Source organism: Panthera uncia, chromosome C2 (genome assembly GCF_023721935.1).
Source record: "Panthera uncia isolate 11264 chromosome C2, Puncia_PCG_1.0, whole genome shotgun sequence".
NCBI classification, from domain to species: Eukaryota; Metazoa; Chordata; class Mammalia; order Carnivora; family Felidae; genus Panthera; species Panthera uncia.
In genome coordinates, this window is record NC_064810.1 from 77025579 (window position 1) to 77046797 (window position 21219).

At 41.2% G+C, this 21219-nt stretch overlaps 1 long non-coding RNA gene across 1 annotated transcript in view; it reads left to right on the forward strand.

The window, feature by feature from the left end:
• Window positions 1-20998, forward strand: part of LOC125921092 (uncharacterized) — a 41279-nt gene extending 20281 nt beyond the window's left edge. The window contains exon 3 of the long non-coding RNA XR_007457296.1: window positions 20609-20998. This is a non-coding gene — a long non-coding RNA (uncharacterized LOC125921092). The remainder of the gene's footprint in view (window positions 1-20608) is intronic.
• Window positions 20999-21219: the final 221 nt, after the last annotated feature.

The window sequence follows — 21219 nt, forward strand, 5'->3', positions numbered from 1 at the left end:
TTGAAGAGCCCACCTGTTGTGTGTCAATGGAGGCCAATTTGGGAACCCAGCTTCTACCACGACATTATAGTAACAATGCACTGCTTTCTTGCCCTTACCCCTGCCAAAGTGGAATCAGAGAAGACAAGCTCAAATGGAGGGTTTGGATAAGATCTGGTTTGTCATAACATAGTGCCCAAAATGTCCATGTTTTCCTGAGAAAAAAAAAATTCATGCCAACACCAGAAAGATCTCGAATTGAATGAAAGAAGAAAATCAATAGATGCCAACACGGAGATGACAGTGATGTTAGAATTATTTGACAAATGTTGTAAAGCAGCCATCATAAAAAGACTTTAATGAGCCATTATGAACACAGATGAAATACATGAAACAAAGAAAGTACCAGTGAAGAAGGAGAGGTCCCGGCAAGGAATATAAAATACACAAAGAACCAAAATTTTAGCACTTAAAAATACAACAACTGAAATTTAAAAATGGATAGATTCAAAGGTAAAATGGAGGAGACAGATTAATTAGTGAACTTTCTTTTTAAGTTTATTTACTTATTTAGAGAGAGAGTGAGAGAGAGCAGGAGGAGGGGAGGAGAAGAGAGAGGGAGAGAGAGAGAATCCCAAGCAGACTCTGCACTGTCAGCATGGAGCCTGACATGGGACTTGAACTCACAAACTTTGAGTTTGTGATCATGACCTGAGCCAAAACCAAGAGTCAGGTGCTTCATCAACTGAGCCACCCAGGTGCCCCTAATTCGTGAACTTTAAGACCAACGGAAATTACCCAATCCAAAAACAACAGAGGAAAATAGACTGAAAAAAAAAATGAGCAAAGCCTCAATAACCTGTGGGAATAAAAAGAAAAAAATCTAACATTGGTGTCTCTGGGGTTCTAGAAGAAAAGGAAAAAAGGGTGGGACTAAAAAATTACTTGAGGAAATAATGTCTGAAAATTTCCCAAGTTTGTCCCCCCCAAAATTAACAAACACAAAAATAACACATAAACCTCCAGATTCAAGAAGCTGAGAAAATCCTAAAGAGAAAAACCCCAAAGAAATTCACACCAAGACATCAGAGTCAAAGTCCTGAAAACTAAAGACAAAAAAATATTGAAAGCAGCGAAAGAGAGTTTAGAGCATACTTTTGTGAAAACCACCATTCAAATTACAATGGATTTCCCAGCAGAAATTATAGAGGCTAGAAGGAAATGGCAGAACATTTTTCAACTGCTTAAATGAAGTGTCAACCTAGAATCCAATGTCCAGTGAAAATATCCTTCAGGGGAAAAGGGAAATCAAGACATTCTCAAAAACAGGAAAACAAGAGAATTTGTCATCAGAAAACCAGCAAAAAGAAGAAAGAATTTCTCTAAACAGAGAATAAATGATAAAAGAAGAAATCTTAGAATATCAGGAAGAAATAAAGTATATGGTAAGCACAAATATAAAGACAAATACAAATTTGTATAAAATACAAACAAGACTTTCTTCCTCTTGAATTTTTAAAAGTATTTTTCACAATTGAAGCAAAAGTTACAATTCTGTTTAATATGGATGTCAATGTATGTAGAGAAAATATTTCAGAAAATTATATTTTAAATGGGGGAAGGTTAAGAAATGCAGAGGGAGATAAAGTTTGTATACTTCACTCAAACTTGTTAAATGATGCCAGTAAATAGTGATAAGTTATGCATATGTGATGTAAAACCTAGAGCAACCACTAAAACAGCTATACAAAGAGATAAGATTGTAAAAAACAAAAGATACAGAAAAATAAAAAAGGAATTATAAAAAAATGTTCAATTAACCCCATGAATGGCAGGAAAAAAAAGAAAACATAAATTAAAAAAAACAGAAAAATAAAGCAAAAAATAAAATGACAAACATAACCCTAAGATATCAATAATTATAAAAAAATGTAATGGTCCAAATGAATTAATTAAAAGGCATTGGCAGAAGAGAAAAGAAGAAGAAAGTGGTAGAAATCACCATGCTGATATTAAAGCTTTATATATATATATACCTATATATAGATATAGATATAGATATATACCTATATATATATATATATATATATTAGTGTAGGTATATATCTATATCTATATCTATATCTATATATAGGTATATATATATAGATATAGATATAGATATAGATATAGGTATAGGTATATATATATACCTACACTAATCAAACACCTCCACTATTGGTGGAAGAATAGAAACATAGATCAACAGAACAGGATAAAGAAGTAAGAAATAGAGTCACAAAAAATATGCCCAACTGTTTTTTGACTAAAGTACAAAAACAATTCAATGGGGAAAAGCCATGTTTTTAAACAAATGGTGCTGGAATAATTAGATATCTATAAACCAAAAAATTTTTAGAATAAAAAATAAACTTCAATATAATCCCCACATCTCACACAAAAATTAACTCAAATCGATCACAGACTGAAATGGAAAATGAAAAACTATAAAATTTTATTTAAAAAATAGGAAAAAGTCTTCGGTATCCTGGGGCAAGCAAGAATTCTTATAATTGACACTAAAAGCATGATCCATAAGAAGAAACAAATGACAAAATGGAATTCATCAAAATTAAACTTTTGATCCAGAAAGACCCTATTAGGGGATAACAGAACAAGGATACAGACTGGAAGAAAATCTTTGCAAACCACATATACAACAAAGGACCATTATCCTGAATATAAAAAAATTCTCAAAACTCAACAGTAAAAACAAACAACCAAGCACATGGAAGATGTCCATCATCATTTGCCATTAAAGAAATGCATATTAACACCAGGATGAGATATCACTACACACCTATCAAAATGGCTAAAATAAAAAAACAGTGACACCACATGCTTGAGAAGATGCAGAGAAACTGGATCACTCATACGTTACTGCAGGGGGAATGGAAAATGGTACAGCCACTCTGGAAAATAGTTTGGCTATTTCTTTAAAAATGAAACATGCAATTACCATATGAACCAGTAATTGTACTCCTGGGCATTTATCCCAAAGAAATGAAGGCTTGTAATCATTCCAAACCTTATATGTAAATGTTTACGGCAGTGTATTAGTTTGCTAGTGCTGCCCTAACAAAGCACTACAAACTGGGTGGCTTTAACAACAGATGTGTATTGTCTCACAATTTGGGAGGCCAGAAGTCCAAGATCAAAGCTTCAGAGGATCGCTTCCCCCATGGAGGGTTGTGAGAGAGATTTTGTTCCATGCCTCTTGCCTGGCTTTTGGTAGTTGTCTACAGTTCTTGGTGCTCCTTGACTTGCTGATCATCACCCCAATCTCTGGCTCCATTTTCAGGTGGTATTGACCTTGTGTGCATCCCTGCGTCCAAATTTATCCTTTCACAAGAACACCTGTTCATCTCAATGACTTCAATTTAAACTTGATTAACCCTGTGAAGACCCTATCTCCAAATACAGTCATATTCTGAGGTACTGGGGGCTAGGACTTCAACATAGGAATTCTGGGGAGACACAATTCAGTTCACAATAAGCACCTTTATTTGTAACAGCCCATTCCTGGAAGCAACTTAGATGTCTTTTGGTAGGTAAATATTTAAACAGGCTTTCTTGATCTATACCATGGAATATTACTCAGTAATGAAAAGAAAAAATGTTGATACATGCAACAATCTGGATGACTTGCCAGGTCATTATGCTAAGTGAAAAAAGGAAATCTCCAAAGGCTTCTTAACATACTGTGTGGCTCCATTTATATAACATTCTTCAAATGACAAAATTGTGGAAATAGATAACTGATACGTGGCTGCCAGGAATTAAAGAGGGGTTGGGGCAGGAGAGAAGTGTGTGCAGCTAAAGAAGGAAAAAGATGGATCCCTGTGGTGATGAGATGTTCTGCATCATGACATGAAAATCAATATCCCAGTTGTGATACTGTACTGGGCAAAAGTACACAAGAACTCTCTGTGTTTTTTTCTTACAACTGCATGCCAATTTAATATGATCTCAAGATGAACTTTTAACCTAAAGAAATAAAATGTTTTTTTTTTAAGTTTGTGCTGGTTTTCCTGCATTATTGTAATCAAATGTGATAAAAACAGAAGACTTAGAAAATAAAGAATAATATGTGGAGAAACATTTTAAAATCGTTCGTAATCCAACATAAGGTTGTTGTTTCTATTTTTGTTGTTGTTGTTGTTTTTAAAAAAAATTTAATGCTTTTTTTATTTTTGAGAGAGAGAGAGAGAGAGAGACAGACAGACAGACAGAGACAGAGCACGAGCAGGGAAGGGGCAGAGAGAGAGGGAGACACAGAATCTAAAGCAGGCTCCAGGCTCCAGGCTCTGAGCTGTCAGCACAGAGCCCGATGCAGGGCTCAAACTCATGAACTGTGAGATCATGACCTGAGCCAAAGTCAGACCCTTAACTAACCGAGCCACCCAGGTGCCCCAAGGTTGTTGTCTCTAAAAAGTAATGAGTTACAATATGTATGTAAACTACATGACATCTGGGATCAGCCTGCCGCTTAAAGTGTAGGTAAGATTGAGTTAAATGCATCCTTACTCACATGTCCCTTTCAGTGTCCTGTGAAAATCAAAACAGTTTCCCCAGATTCCTGTGCTTGCCTGGAGGTAGGAGTAGAAAGTGTTTCAACCTCATAGATACGTGTGTTTCTAAAGTCCTTCTTTGGCAGAATCAGTTCCATGTGTGAATCATTTGCCAGATAGGCTCATGACATTTTCAAAGCTGCAGCCCAGCCCCTTCCATGAAGCTCCACTCTCTTGAGATAGGTGGGTCCTTAGTGGGTTTTACCAACCATCAAAGAAAGGTGGCCAAGGAGAGGAGTACATTACACCAACGAAACACATTCAAATTAAACACCAGATTCCTTTGCACTAGTAAGCCTTGGCTTCACCCACAGATGGGTATTATAACTGCCCCCTTTTCTCCTGAGGCCTTCAGCCTTATGCCACCTTTGAATGTCCTGTCTTTTTCCTCTTACCCCCTCACTTTTCTCCCCCAATTCCCAAGTCCCTGTTCATCATTTATTCAAAGGAGTTTAGCCTTCTCTCTTGTTATCTTGGTTCTTGGTAGCTCAGAACCTCTGAGTATCACTTTCTCACTAAGCAGCTTGTCAAGGATTTTTCTAGCCCGAGATATTTTCTTCCTTAAGAAAACTCCTTGTGCCGTTTGTTAAGAAAACCCATTTATTTCCCTTACCATGCACTTGCTCAGGGGATATGGGCTAGCCCTGTGTCAAGGGACATAGCTAGAGACAGAGGTGGTCAGTTATCCTGATCTTCGGTTTCTCTGAATCATTTCTAACATTGGCCTCTTCAAAGTTGGTTCTCTTTGGGGGAACGAAGGCATCACAACAGTAATTCCATAAAATATAATAATGCTAATAAGGATATCTGTGGCATTCTTCCTTCTTTCTTGTTAACCAAACCCCAATATTGCCTGAGCAGCAATATGCCGAATTCATTGGATTAATCACGATAGGTACTACGGGCTAAATTGTAGTCCCCCAGAACTCAGACCATATTGAAGTCCTAGTCCCCATTACTTCAGAATGCGACTACATTTGGAGAGAGAAACTTTAAAGAGGTAATCAAGTTAAAATGAAGTCATTAGGATGGCCCCTAATTCATTCTGACTGATACCCTTATAAGAAGAGGAGATTAACACCTAGTGTGTCACATAGAGGAATGACCATGTGGAGACACAGGTAGAAGACAGTCATCTACAAGCCAAGAAGAAAGGCTGCAGACAAAAACAACCCTTCTAACACTGATATTGGATGTTTAGCTTCCAGAAACATGAGAAAATAAATTTCTGTCGTGTAAGCTCCCCAGTCTGTGGTACTTCGCTATGGTAGCTCTAGGAAACTAATACAATGGGTCAAAGTCAGTCATGGAAATTTGTTTTTATTTTGCATATGGCCCAGCTATAGAAAATTAGATATAACAAGAAGTCTTTTAGGACTTTCAAAGAAGCCTCCTATGTTGCACTTTAGATGTTATTCTAGGAAGACATGATGCTCGGAATGGTAACAGCCATCTTGAAAGCATGGAAGAAAGAAAAAGGAAATTCCACAGACATTGATCTTAACCTTTGACATTGATGAGTTGCTGACCCAACGCCAGAACTGCTAATCTCTGGACGCCTTGCTTTGAAACTTTTATTAATAAATATGAATCCTTTGAATGAGTTTTGACAGGGTCACTCTTTTTTTCAGCCAAAAACATCAAAACTGTCACATTTCCAAGAGTTACATTCATTGTTTTCACATGAAGTCAGTTCAATCCTTTGTCTGAAGTCTGGAAGACTCAGTCTCAGAGGTAATATTAGTAAAGCAGGTAAAATTAGTAAATCAGAAGAATGACTTTCATCACTTTAGAAAAGTAGAGGGGAATGAACTAGAGGTACAATAGGAAAATGCCATTGTATTTAAATTGTATCTAAAGTCATGTGGTAGAAAGTATCCCCTTCCTAGCCTTGCCATATTAATTCTTTATTCAAGAGACCTTTACTGAGTGCTGTCTACTTACACTGCGCTTGGTGCCATTTCCACTGAAAGGGATATTAGGCTTATTTATACTTTTTCCTGACTCTGGTTCAAGATTGTTTATTGTGTATATGGAGACTAAATATTTTAGCCAGACCCATTTGGCTGACGAATCGGACCAAAGGGGTGAGGTCAAAGCTGGCCTGTTGCCTTTGGCTCTAAAAGCAGCCGGGCACTGTCCTTTTCACTTTCTGCCCCACGCCATGATAGACTCCACCTTTCAGAGGAAAAGCATCAGTCCCGTCAGAAAATACCCGAAGAAACAATGTCACATGGCACCGTGAGTCGGGAACCGCCTTGGGGAAACTGTGCGAAGTGAGTGTCTGCTCCAGGCAGCGGCCCACAGGCACAGGCTGCTTTCCAGAGGGCAGTACAGCTCGTGAAAGCATGCTGGCGCCACTAAGACATGGTCAACTGCCACTCTCCCAGGAGCCTTTGCTGCTCCAGAGGTGGGGCGGCAGCTGACACAATTGGTGGCGAGTTCAATCATCCTTCTGAACCAAGCAATTCATGGCTGGCGTCGGGAGGGGAAAGTAAAATAAGCCTTGGGTTTTTGTTTTTGTGCGTACGTGTGTGATGACAGCCAAGGAATCCTTATTTTCTTTCCAGGTGCCCAATAACTGAAAAGCCACTACTGAGGGTGCCAATGCTACCATCTCGGTATTGTTGTTGCCCCACTGAGGGGTGGGTAGGGGCTGGCAGTCAGACAGACGGTGCTTTAATTGGTCTCCTCCTGGAAGGGAAAGAGCCAAACGTTTGCGGGATGGTTCTTGGAGCCAGTTTCAGAGTAATAAAAGTGCATCTTTGATACACAGAGAGTTTATGTTCTTCATAAAAATGCTAATTGCAATCTTCGCAGAGAGCAGTGGCAAGAATGCTTTTCCCCTTAGGCTTTTCAATAGGGATACGGTTGTGCTATGTGGGTGACCTTGTATTCACTAACTAGGGACAAGGCTTCAGTCCTCTCCGCAGCCTTTCGAAACCTACTGTAAGGATTCCATCACTGCGCGTCTGAGACCATTCAAACTCTTTTCATGGAAAACTGGAAAGCGATCTATTTGTTTCTTTAAAAAAAAAAAATCTCTTAATACAAATACACAGAGGGAGCTTAGAATATTTTTCCCTCAGTGAGTATGTTTTTCCAAGGTCAATTTGGAGGTTCTTCCTATTTGGCTGAGAAAAACTGGGGCCCCGGTAAAGGCATCCACAGCTCTCTCTCTCTGTGGCTTGGAAACCTTCCCCACCTACAGATGCTACAAGAAGTTGCTGATGTTTTTCCAGGGCCCCACTGTTTGCTTCTCTCGCTACAGAGAAGGAAGACAGGGTGATGAGTGAGGTTTTATTTGTCCTGCAGGATGACTCATTCAGCAAGAGTTTCTGACCCAGAATTCTCATCTTTCTTTGCTCTCTCCGTCCCCAACCCCCAAGCTTCTTTTATATTTTGGTCCTTGGGCAGGTTTCCATTGACCTTCTCTTGCCATCCTCTCCCTCAAATCTCAAAAAAATAATAAGTTTTTTTTTTTAAGTCCAACTTCCCACAATTGCATTCAATTTACTCTGGGAACTCGTTTAAAGGGCAGGGGTTTTGAAATATGATCAACAAAATAATCAGTTCTGGGTTACATTAAATAGCATCCTTCCAGACTGACCTAAGACTTGAGAGGGAAAACAGCTCCCTCCAATCCCTCCCACCATGAGCTGGACTCTATGTCTCAAAAACTTTGTATTGAATGGTTCCCAAAATGATGTCTGCCTTTCCAACAGGGAGAGTGCAAAGTCTTTCTCAGAACCCAGTCTCATCTTTGGCCCAGCTGCAGGCAGGTGTTACTAAATAGCCTGACGCTCCTCTCGTACTCACAATGTCTCCACAGCAGACGTTCTGTGCTCTCAGGAAGGCTGGTCTTTCTTTGCAAAGGGGTGGGGTGAGAGGGACACTCAATGTAAGGGAATCAAAACATAGTAGACTAACTGGACCGAAACATTACAGCATCTAACCAATTTTCACTGCAGCCACACAAATCCAGGGGCCCAAATATTGAAATTTGCCTTCATAAGATCCAATTTCTAACATCTCTTCTAATTCGTTACAACATGCACAAGACGCTATTCTTTCAACTTTGTCCTTCCCCATCTGTAAACTGGAGAGAGAAAGAAGGAACACAGAGCAGTGGATTCTTGTGAAGGTGCCACTGTCCAGCTGTATAATACCCTTTTACCCAGGTCACATACTAAATAGTCATATGGAACCTATCTGTTCTGTGAATGTGGCACAGTCCAGACCGAGGAGCCAGGGTTACTAGGAGCTTCGGCGGACCGCAGCTGACAGGAGGTAGTCTCTACCCCAGGCAAGAGGGCCCAAGGCCGGGAGAGATCAGCCAAATCAAAGGCAGTGTGTTAGGGAAAGCAGGGCTTTTAACTCAAGGAAGATGTGCTACAAACACCACATTTAGATCACGGCTAGTGTCACAGAACCACGTGTTCACAGCCAGATTGATCAGTATCAAATGCTCCGATGTTCTAAAGATATGAGTGAACAGGTACCTAAGGGTGGAACGAGGGGATGGAAAACAAGCTGGTGAACATGTTACACCTCGGCGAGGACTGAAAAGATCTGGCTAGAGATTTTGAATTCTGCACTGATGAAGGTATCTTCTATTAGCCAAGTAAAGAACAGCTGGGTGTGGTAAGGTGAAAAGACGGTAAATACAGGGAGAAGGAACCATGATAGCAAGAAGGTAGTCAGCATGGTGTGAGGGAGAAGCACAAGACTATACAAATGAGGAACGAATAAATGACATGAAAGAAGTAGGTGACAGCAAAGGGCATTGATGACATTTGAGGGAAAGTGACACAATTAGATAAATATGGCAACAGTATGTTGCAGGATTTGGGGAGAGTAGGAAGACAGAGAAACCTGTGACTTACCCTGTTTTCCTCCTAAGCATTCTGTTTTATAATTAATTTTTTTTCATCTCTGTCATTATTTTTTTTATTATATGAAATTTATTGTCAAATTAGTTTCCGTACAATACCCAGTGCTCATCCCAAAAGATGCCCTCCTCAATGCCCATCACCCATCCTCCCCTCCCTCCCACCCCCCATCAACCCTCAGCTTGTTCTCAGCTTTTAAGAGTCTCTTATGCTTTGGCTCTCTCTCCCACTCTAACCTCTTTTTTTTTCTTTTTTTTTCCTTCCCCTCCCCCATGGGTTTCTGTTAAGTTTCTCAGGATATAATTTAAAATTTTTAATGTTCTTTTTAATGCATCTTTCCCTAAGAAAGCAGGTACAGATCTTTTTTGTCTTGTACACTCCAGTGTCCCCAGCACCTGCTAGTCACCTAGCATGTAGGAAGTATCTAAACAATTTGTGTGTTCAATCAATGAGTATACGGATAAATGAATATAAAGCTTAAAGAAACCTCGGGTAATGACAGGCAGGATAGAAGCAGGAACAAATCCATGCGAGTCTCATGAGGTGTTAAAACCAACAGCACGTGGTAACAGACTAGATTCGGGGCCGCTGGAGGGAGTAGTCAGAGGTGAGAGATTTAGGAACGAAGTGTCTGAGTGAAGGATGCTGCTTTGGGTGGGAATAGAAAGTGACATTCCCAGGAGCCAGAGTGGGGCCAGGTCCAGATGGAAATGCAGTTGGCTTTGGTCTTGCTGAGTTAGGATAGTGATGGCTATCTTGCTGATATGTCCAGAAGAGCTGAAAATACAGACTGGGGGCTCAGAAAAGAGGTCAAAGCTGAAGAGAGAGCTTTGATTTTACCTGTGGAAAGGCACAGGTAAAAGCTGTGGGCAAGGATGAACTTGTCCAAGAAAGCGGGCAGAGACAAGAAAGCAAACAAAGACAGAGCCTTAGGGAGGGTGGCAGGATGAGCCATTGTCTGAAGTTTATGAACCACGTCTTGATCTCCTGATTCAGTTATCTGATCTCTTATTCATCGGCCAACCCAGAAAACACCACATATCTTTGTCCGGCCCAAGGAGAGAAGGCCTTTAAATGCACGCTGCATTCCAACCATTAACTACAATCACCAGCTTTTGCATCAACCATTAACAGCTAGAAGCCGCTCTGAGATTGCCACTCGAGGCTGTACGTTGCGAACTTATTTTTCCCTCTGATGCTGTTTAGCTTCTGATGATGTTATTAAAATGAAAGAATTTTTTTAATGAGCTGGAAGGGAATCCACTTAACCAAATTGTTTGTAAAAGGAATAAAACACACCAAGACTCTCTGCTTTGCACCATCCACCAATATAGGATCCTGCAAGAACCTTCTTATGTAAATATTTACAAGGAGGGTAAAAAAGGAAAGTGGTTTGGGGAGCCACCAGATGGAATAATACAAGAACAAACTTGTATGCAGTCAAAATGGGCTGTAGCAATAACTGGGCACCCTCTCAGGAATCTACTATTACCTGGGGGCTGAGGAAGAAAGAATACAGAATAAAAGAAATAGCAGCTCCCGCAGAGCGTCTCCGGAGCCCCATTTTAGCTACTCTCTGAAAACTGGGTTTTCGTTTTTATTAAAATCTTCAAAACCTAATTATAATAAGGTCTCTAATACTAATGTTTATGGATTGAGTCATTATCCATCAGTCTTCTATAACCAACCTCTAGTGTCTCCCCAAGTCTCTCGGAAGATGCCATTTTGATGCCTTGGGGGCTGGTGAACAGGAGTTCATCATCTTCCTCTTGGGTTGCCTTCCCCAAGTCTGGTCTCCTTACATTTCATTTCTGAGGTTGCTGTCTGTTCATGCCGCTACCCATGAGCCTGTGATGCCTTCCCAGTTTCTCTGTCTGCCTCATATGGCCTATTTACAAAGAAAGGATCATTAAGATAAATAAATTGTATAACGTCTCTGTGACTGCTTTCCTGCCCTCCCCCACCTCTACCTGGGCTCCCCAACCCAGAGAACATTTGAAGCAAACTTGACTCGCGATGCATTTTGCAAATAAACCACAAAATAACATGATTGTAAAAATGTTAGCTGCAAAAGTAATAAATAAGGAAATAAATAAGTGTGTAACCACAGAGGCTTGTCTGGCTCCTCGGCCCTCTGACCACAGAGGCCCTCTGCTGTCTGTCCTCACTAAGGGGGAGGCCAGGAAAGTGGGAGAGCACTTCATCCTTGCCCACAGGCCTCATAGGTGGAAGTTACATGGAGAGAGGACTTTTTCTTTCTTTGCAAGGTAGATAGTTCTATGGCAAAGCTACCCAACAACTGAAAACATTATCAGAGAATGGAAGACGTGGGCTTCTTGCCTCCGTCGTTTCAGATTCACTTACCATTTTTGAGCATGTAATAGGGGTCAGGCTCTGGGCCTGGATAGGTTCATGGTACATCTCTTTAGTAACCCTAGGAAGTGGATAGGATTAGTCCCAATATGCAGAAGCGGAAAGTGAAGCCCATCACTTTCCAATGTAGAGGTCAGCCTAGAACATTTCGCAGATGCTATGAAATCTCCATAATGATTGGAATGAATGAAGGAGTAGAGGAGAAACGTGTGTGATTTTTTCTGTCCTATTTTCGGTCCTGACTTTTTAGACCCCCTCATTTACAAAGATTTTGGGATTAACACACTAAAGTCTAAACAGGAGGCTTGCCAAGTTTTTTTTTACTTACTTTTACTTTGAAATCCTGATTGCCCAAAACCCCTCTTCACCTGTGGGGTGGACACCTGCGTGGCTGAAGGATTCTGCCAAGGACATGACCAGTTCGGCCCAACCAAAGATAAAATGGAGGTTGAAAGCTGGGCCTGAAACCAGATAATAGAGGGAAAATCTTCAGTTTGGGCCCAGAATCCAGTGTTCAGCAATATTTTATGCCCCAGGACAGTGTTTAACTATTGGGGAAGGAAAAGAGAGCCATTGTTATTTAATATTTACAATATACCAGGCACTTTGGTCAGAGCCCCTGAGTCACACAACCTGAAAGGAAGCCCTATTCACATCATGGTCCTATGGATGGTGCCCCTCCCCCAGTGTTGTGTAGTACACATGACCTGTCAAGCATTTCAAGATACCCTTTCTTCAAGGAGACACCCAAACAAACAAAAGACAAACAAAAACAAACAAAATCCAAGAAAAACACAACCTCAAATAAGCAACAATCAAACGATGGAGACAGATGTGTATGCAAATGATAATCAGGGGTTAGGAGTAGAGATAAGTGCAGTTATAGGCTGAAAATGGAACCACCATTCAGTTGGCCAATCTCACATCAATTAATGTCTTTGATTTTCACAACTCCATGAATAAGGGTTATTTTCCATTTTCTAAATGGAAAAACAGAGGTTCAAAGAAGAAATGTGATTTTTCTGAAGTACCCATCTCTTAAGTAGGAAGCTAAGTCCAGTACCCAAGTCCCTAGGCCATGCCTCAGAGCTCTTCCCTGCTCCTCACCGCCATATTGGAAATGCCTCAGAAGAGGGACCAAAAGCAGCTCAGTATGCCAGTATCTGGAGGGGGCTGCTGAAAGCCACAGTCAGGAAAGAACCAGAAGAAACCTTAGGAACATGGGAGGCACAAAGATTACAAGGATACTGGAAGGAGAGTGTATGACAAAAAATGACCCACAGCATCTTGGACTTATTAAACATCAAATCAAATCATTCCTTCTCTAGGATGTAGCATCCCAGATGGGGAAGGTTTATGATTTTAATACAAATGTTATCGTAACTTAGTTGGGATACAACTCTTTCAAAAATCCATTACGTGTTTGTCTATATTCTGAAACAAAGCACAAAAAATGCAATTTAGCCTTTTTGGGAGGAGTGGACTACAGGCTGTCACATTCTTCACTGAACTCTAATGCACAATGACATTCTAGAGGACTCTAAATTTAAGGGACTCTTGACCTCCACACTCAGTTCAGATTGCAGCGATTTTTTTTTCATGCTTGTGGATTTGTGGGAGGGCTTTGTTTTTTGTTTTTCTGTCTCCTCTCCTCTTACTAAGCCATCAACCTTGTACTTCTCTCCATTTTCAGTAGCCTGCCCGTGCCAGCACCTTCTCCCACTTTTAATTTGCTGTGTTTGGTCTCATATGTATTTGTAGGTAACCAAATTTGTTATTAGTCTGTATAAATTAAAATTAATCAAGCTCTGAGTAAAGGACTATAGCCCATCAGCAAACTAGGTCAACATTGGTGCATTAAGTTTGAGCCCTTCTTGTGGCTGTATCCATGTCCTGTGCTTATTTGCCAGGTTTACTTGTATTTGTTCAGTGAATGGCCTTTAAGACCCGACTTAAGTAAAACTTCCTTCAGAATCCTGTGAATCCCCAGCCGAAATTACTTCTGCCTCTGAACTCTCAAACTAGTACATGTGTCTTGGGGGGATGGGTCGTCACCAATGCCTATCTTGGGTTTGTTGTCAGTGGGGCTTTTCCCTTTAATAAAAGTAAAGTTTAAAGACAGGATTTGTATTTTATTTGTCTTAAGATCTTCTGCCAACCAAGGCTTTGTACATAATTAAGACACAGAGACTGTCCTTAAGGGGATTTTATCCTAGTAGAAGGGGAAAATGGGAGGGGGGGAGAAGGCAGAAAGAGTTGAAAGGGAAGGAAGATAAGGATAAATGTGGAGAAGGGGAGGAAGAGAAAAAAGAAGTAGAAGACCCTCTAATCCCTTAGCTTAGTCCATTTTCCCAAACAAATTAGGAGCCACTTCTGGCATTTCCTGAGTTTCTCGCTAAAATCTGTCCCGTGACCGTCCACAAATGCAGACAACTGCTATCAGAGCCAGGACGGAGGGACCAAACACAAGCACCCAGATGTGCCCCCAAACCATGCCCACCAGAAAGGACACCGAAGGCCAGGAGGCCCCGCTGCTGGGAGGCTTGTGGGAGGAGGGAGCAGCCCCAGCTGGCAGGAGACGCTGTGGGCTCTGCCCTTTCCTGCCTCGCCACAGCCTGGCTCCACAGCACCAAGTGAGCATGTCCTGGAGTGAACTCATCCGAGGCCCTCCTGCTTTCGGACAGGTATTCAAATGAGTGAATGTTTTATTTTAAAAGACTTTGTTTAAAAATACGGTCTCAGAACTTTCTCTGTTCCTCCTGCTCTCATAGTCCCCAAGGTCAGTATAAGAGAAGTAGCCCAGTTTGAAATCAACAAAATCAAAGCAATTTAACATTGGTTGGACTCCCAAATATATACCCTATGAATATTCTGCTTTGGAACTTTCCACAACCTGTCTTCTCCAGATCAGTGGTCGAATGAATTGTCATGTTCTGGTGACATGAATTTTGATGCATAACAGTACCTTCCCATGTGTGTATGGTGTTGCCCCATAAGGCATTAGCCTTCGTAAGTTCTCTTGGCTTTGATTGATAAGGCTGCTGTAGTGGGTGCTACATGTTGTTTTGGCCTTCTTAGCACCTATTTTCTCCTATTCTGGCAATCACTTTTCCTTTAGAGAACCACCCCTCCCTCTCAATCCATGTGGTATATGAGGAACTGACCTTATTCCTCTCAGCTCCCAAGCTTGGTCAATCAGCACATCTAACCTCACTGGCCACACTAACCAAATAAGAGATGGGTACGTGCCCCTGTCAGTCCACTGAGAGTTGATTGTGGATTTTTTGTCAAAATTACTTGGGGGGGGGGTGGGGAAGAAAACCAACTTTTGGTTAAGGTTTTTTAACTGATAGCATATAAATGTGCAGCTGCTGAGAAACACTAACAAACAGATGCCTGATAAAGAAGCCAACACAGAGAAAAGCAGAGCTGATAAAAGCAGAGAAGCATTATTCTGATTTTCTTACTTGATACCTGTTGCAATTTTTCAGTTATGTACCCAATATGTGATTTATTGCTTAGTCTACTTTGTGTTGGGTTTCTGTTAGTTGCAACCAAAAGAGCCCTGGTTAATAGAGGTGCAGAGACAAATGTAATATAAAATTCCTATCTTCATAATGCTTTCTACTTTGCAAAGTACCATCAAATGCATTATCTCATTTAAATATCATAAAAGATTCAAAAGTTGGCCATAATTGGGCAAAAGGCATGAACAGACAATTTTCCAAAGAAGATATCCAGTTGACTAACAGACACATGAAAAGATGCTCGACATCAATCGTTATCAGGGAAATACAAATCGAAACCACAATGAGACACAACCTCACACCTGTCAGAATGGCTAACATTAATAACTCAGGCAACAACAGATGTTGGCGAGGATGTGGAGAAAGAGGAACCCTTTTGCACTGCTGGTGGGAATGCAAACTGGTATGGACACTCTGGAAAACAGTATGGAGGTTCCTCAAAAAAATCAGAAATAGAACTACCCTAGGACCCAGCAATTGCACTACTAGGTATTTATCCAAAGGATTCAAAATGCTGATTTGAAGGGGCGCCTGCACCCTAATGCTAATAGCAGTGCTATCAACAATAGCCAAAATTTGGAAAGAGCCCAAATATCCGTTGACTGCTGAATGGATAAAGAAGATGTGGTATATATATACACAATGGAATTTTTTACTCAGTGACCGAAAAGAATGAAATCTTGCCATTTGAAATAACATGGTTGGAACTAGAATGTATTATGCTAAGTGAAATAAGTCAGCCAGAGAAAGACAAATATCACATGATTTCACTCACATGTGGAATTTAAGAAACACAACAGATGAATATAGGGGAAGGGAAGGAAAAATAATATAAAAACAGAGAAGGAGGCAAACCATAGAGACTCTTGAATACAGAAAACGAACTGAAGGTTGTTGGAAGGGAGGTGGGGGCGGGTGGAATGGGCTAAATGGGCGATGGGCATTAAGGAGGGCACTTGTTGGGATGAGCACTGGGTGTTACATGGAAGTGATGAATCACTAAATTCTACTCCTGAAGCCATTATTACACTGTATGTTAATTAACTTGGAGGAGAAGAAGAAGAAAAGAAGAAGGAGGAGGAGGAGGAGAAGGAGAAGAAGAAGTTGTTGTTGTTGGCGGCCATTATCATGCTCCCTATTTAAATCATGAGAAAATGGAGGTTAACAAAATTAGCCAAGCCCTGGTTGCTGGTAGGTAACAGAGCCAGACAGGCATCCAATGTTCCTACTCTGAATTCAGTAGCATCCATTCTTGTTCCAGAGCATTTACAATCAAGAACAGAAGACAAGCTGAGCCCATGTATAAAGTTGAACAGTCAAAGCCAGACAGTACATACAATGGTGAAATATACCTAATGAGGCAGCATTGTCTGTAAAATTGATGGTCTTTGGAATAAATGATCTGTGTGTCCAGAGGTGGGAGAGTGCTGAGGATTTGCAGCATTCACAGAAAGCATGGAGAAAGGACAGCACTGTTGTTAAACTTTTCCAGAGGATTTTAAGGCATTGGGATGCCTTTTAAGATCCAGAAAGCCTTTTAAAAATCTTCTAGTCCAGTCCTGTATGAAAGAAAGAGAGGAAAGAAAGAAAGAAAGAAAGAAAGAAAGAAAGAAAGAAAGAAAAAGAGAACAAACTGAACTGGTTAGAGAAATGGAAAAAGGGGCTTGTTGTTATTTTATTATTGGTCATTCATTTATCACCTATGCTGTTCCAGGCTCCATTTGTGTATATTATCATCAGTGCTCACAACACTGCAAGTCAAGTATCATTATCCCCATTTTCCTGATTTGGAAAATAAATCTCAAAGTTTCTTCCCTCGGTGTCTTTGTACAAGCTGTGCTCCTGTCTCAGATAGCCTTGCTTTTCTTATCTGAATGAGGAGCACCTACTTATCTTCTAAGACAGTCTGAAGACTCCTCTCACAGGGACTTTTCTGCCCTTCCCCACTCACTGGCCTCTCCCTGCATTCAAGCCCGGCCAGCAGCAGGGGAGCACCGCACTCACTAGAATTTGAGGTCTTCGTTCACAACTCTTCTCCCTCTACCACACTGCCAGTCCCTTGAGATTAGATGCTCAATCTAATCTGTTGGTCTTTGTACATCCGGTGCCTCCCTTAAAAGCTGGCACCAGAGCAGATGGGAAGAGAGAGAGAAGGGGAGAAGTGGAAACAGAGGACACAGGCTTAGCCTCCAGGGAATGTCCATAGTTGCAAAGCTGTGAAAGAACAGGAGGCGGCCAGGATGAAGGTGTTGGAGAAGAACCAGAGTAATGCTGGGTCTCAGGAAATGTTGGAGGAAAGGTTGTCAAAAGCATCAATGTGGCAGAGAGATATCAGAGAGTGGGACTAGAGAGAAGGTGAGGCAGTGGGGAGCCATGCTGGTTTTGCAATCAGCTCGTAATCCCTTAAAGGAAATTATCAGAGGGTTCGGATTTATCAAAAGACGTGCTTTTCTCTTCGGGCAATCTGGAGGATCTATGAAGTTGAGTAATGGTGTAATTATACTTCTCGGGCTGCTTTGCCTAAGTGACCCGGGTTGAAAGACCTCCAGGGCTTCTGGTTTCCATTTCCAGAGCAGGGACTAGTTGCAACAGATCGGCTCTCCTAGGGGAAAACCCACCACAATGATGGTGAAGCACATTTCACAGCCAAGGAAACTGGGATTCAAAACCAAAGTACAAACTGAACTAATAAGCTTCACAAGCGTTGATAGTTAAACTGACAGGTGAAAGATTCTTAATGTATCACTACACGAAATCTAGGGGCTTTCCCACTAATTTTTGTTGTAGCACGAAAGGAGAAAAACCAGGCACTTCTGTATAATACTATTCATGGTTACCATCAGAAACCCAGTCCTGGGTGGATCAGCCTTGGGTCTCTGTCCAGAGGGAGAAAAGAACAATGAGCCAGAAGACCTGATTTCAGCAGTTCCACTTATCAGATGTGTGATGGCTGGGCAAGACACTTCCCCTCCCTAAACCTCAATGTTCTTATCAGTGAAGTGGGTAATATAACAATACCTTCCCCACAGTGCTGGTGTGGAAATCTAATAGGACACTGGTCTTAAAAATTGTTTGTAAACTCTAAAATGCTATGCCGATACTATACATTTCCAGCACAAATAGAAATGCTCTTTTACCAGTGTTGATAAAAGGTGGAAACAAGCTCAAAGTTTGAATTCCTCAGCCCACAAAACTCAACCCTTTTCCATCTTTTTTCTGAATTTATGTTTCTCCAATCTCAGTATACCCATCTGCTGAGATAGGGACTTTCTTTTTTATTCTTTCACTACCTATTTAATGAATACCTATTACATGTTGGACATTATTCTGGGCACTGGAGATGTAAAGGAAGAACAATGGCAAAAATAATCATAGCGACTACCCAGTGTTCCTTGAGCACTCTCTATGTTGCAGGTTTTAAATCAGGCATTTGACATGTACTAACTCATTGAATCTTTGTAATGTCACTAAGGTAATATTTATTATCTTCATGTCACAGACGAGGACATTAAGACTTGAAGAGGTTCAGTAATTTGCCCCAAGTCACACAACGGGTCAACGGCAAAGCCATGGCCAGAAGAAGGACTGACCTAGGTTACTTGTCCCTAAATCCTGTGCATTTGCCACTGTGCCAGACTGTCATGGTGGGCAGGGTCTCCACATGCCCAGAGCTCACAGGCTAAATGAGGTTGAAGACAGGTCAATAAGGAGTGGCAATACCTGCCTCCACAGGGGAGTACCTGGGAAGAGCAGCCCCTCCCAGAGAACAGAACTCTGTGAATCTGTTGATCAGTGCCCAGAGTCAGGATGGGATGCATGGAGGGCACCTAAGCCCAACCATGTGCTTTGAATACTGAGTATTTTTCTCTGAAATATTTATAGCCTTTTCGATCTCATCATAATACTACCCCTCGTGATTCTGCAGGATTTTGTGACCTGTTTACAAGGTATTTTACACTCATGATCTCATTTGATCCTCCCAAGAGTAATGTGAGATGGGTGGGCCTGGGACAATTCTTCCCAGAACTGAGGAAACTGAGGCCCGAAGAGAGAAGGCTGCTGGTCCTGAGTCATCCACTTAGCAGTGGCTAAGTGGAAACTGAGGAAATGAGGCCCAAAGAGAGGCCATTGGTCCTAAGGCATCCATTTAGCAGCGGCAGACCAGGGACTTCAAACCAGGTCATCAGACTGAGGTCCAGGTTTCACGAATGTCTGGCCTTGAGACAACATCATCTTCCTATCTTGGCCCAGAAGCTTTGACAAACTGAATTACCTCTTTGGTCAAACCTGCAGATGTGTCATAAGAGATCTCAGAGGAGGATTTTGAAGTTCTTCTTTCATATGTGTGTGTATACACACACACACACACACACACACACACACATATATTCATATGTTCATATATGAATATATACACATTTAAAAGTAAGCTACTTTGTATTTATAGAGTATCTTTTGTCACTTAATTCTAAACACTTCTAGGCTCAAAGTTTAGAGACTCTCAGGACTAATTAGCCATTGACGTGGATCCTCTCTGACCTTGTCTAATGTCATGATCTAATGTGATCATTTTGGTCATTTTGAAACACTGCGGGTCACAGTACATATCACTTCAGGAGGCCCGGCACATGCAGGGCATATGGGTATCAGAAATGCACTGTACTTATTTCCTAGGGCAACGAGAGCCCTCCAAGCAGGTTCTCCCATGAGCCTGAGCTTAACATATGAAAATGATTTCCAAGCATCACGAAAAAGTCTTCAGAGACTCTGAACATGTTTTTTCACTTGTTGTGTATAAGCAATATAGTTTTAAATACCAGAATAGGTGTTTTTATTTTCATTTTCCCTCTCTCTCCCATGTTTCCCACTTCACTAAAAGGTACCCGGCCATACAGCCAAAGGAAACATGCAAGGACTTACTTTTATAGTCATTGACACTTGGTCAAGGACAAAAATTATTACAACTGACTCTTGTATGCCTCAATGGTGATGAGGGATAAGAAGGTTCACGTCTATGTAGAAGTTTGAAAACTGTCAATTGGAAGTTAAGGCCCCTTCCCTTCAACCAAACATTCTTGGTTCTGGGTCTATGGGAGAGTTTCTGAGAATAAGCAAACTGAACTGTGGATTCCTGGTTGGGGAAGGCCCGGGTTGAAATATGTTGTGATATTACTTATGAAGCTCAAGCTTTGAATATGTAATCTGAAACGTATGACTATCTTTACAGTGCCAACAGAGCAAAAGCCAATGTAACCCATAAGCCCCTGGGCATATGATGATCATCACCAGGATGAGAGGCTGTGGAAAGGACAGGCCAACCAGACTGCGGTTTGAATGCATATCCTGAAGACTCTGTCCTCCAAAGATATCCTTTGAAAAACATAGCTCTGATCATGATACTCTACAGTTTAAAAGTCAGCCCTTTCCATCTAGTCGCTGAGTGGCCCATGTTCCTCCCTGGCCCCACTTCTTTGCACATATGTGCCTGGAATGCCTCTCTCCAACTCTTTCTCCCTGCGAAATTTGGCAAGCTCGAATGCCACCTCCTCTGAGAAGTCTTCCCTGACTACCAAAACAGTCAGTTGTTCCTTCCTCTGTGCTCCCTTAGCACTTTGTACACAGCTCTAGGGTAGCATTAAACATGTTGCCTTGTAATTTTTTATAGGTCTTTTTTCTTTGCTACATTAGACTCAAATCAGACCTTATCTAGTCTCAGGGTCTCACACAACGACCGGCACATAGCAGGCACTTACGTGTTTGACAAAAGGAAAGGGGGGGGGAAGGATGAAGAAAGAATAAAGGGAAAGAGACGGAAGGTGAACAGGAGGGAAAGAAAAG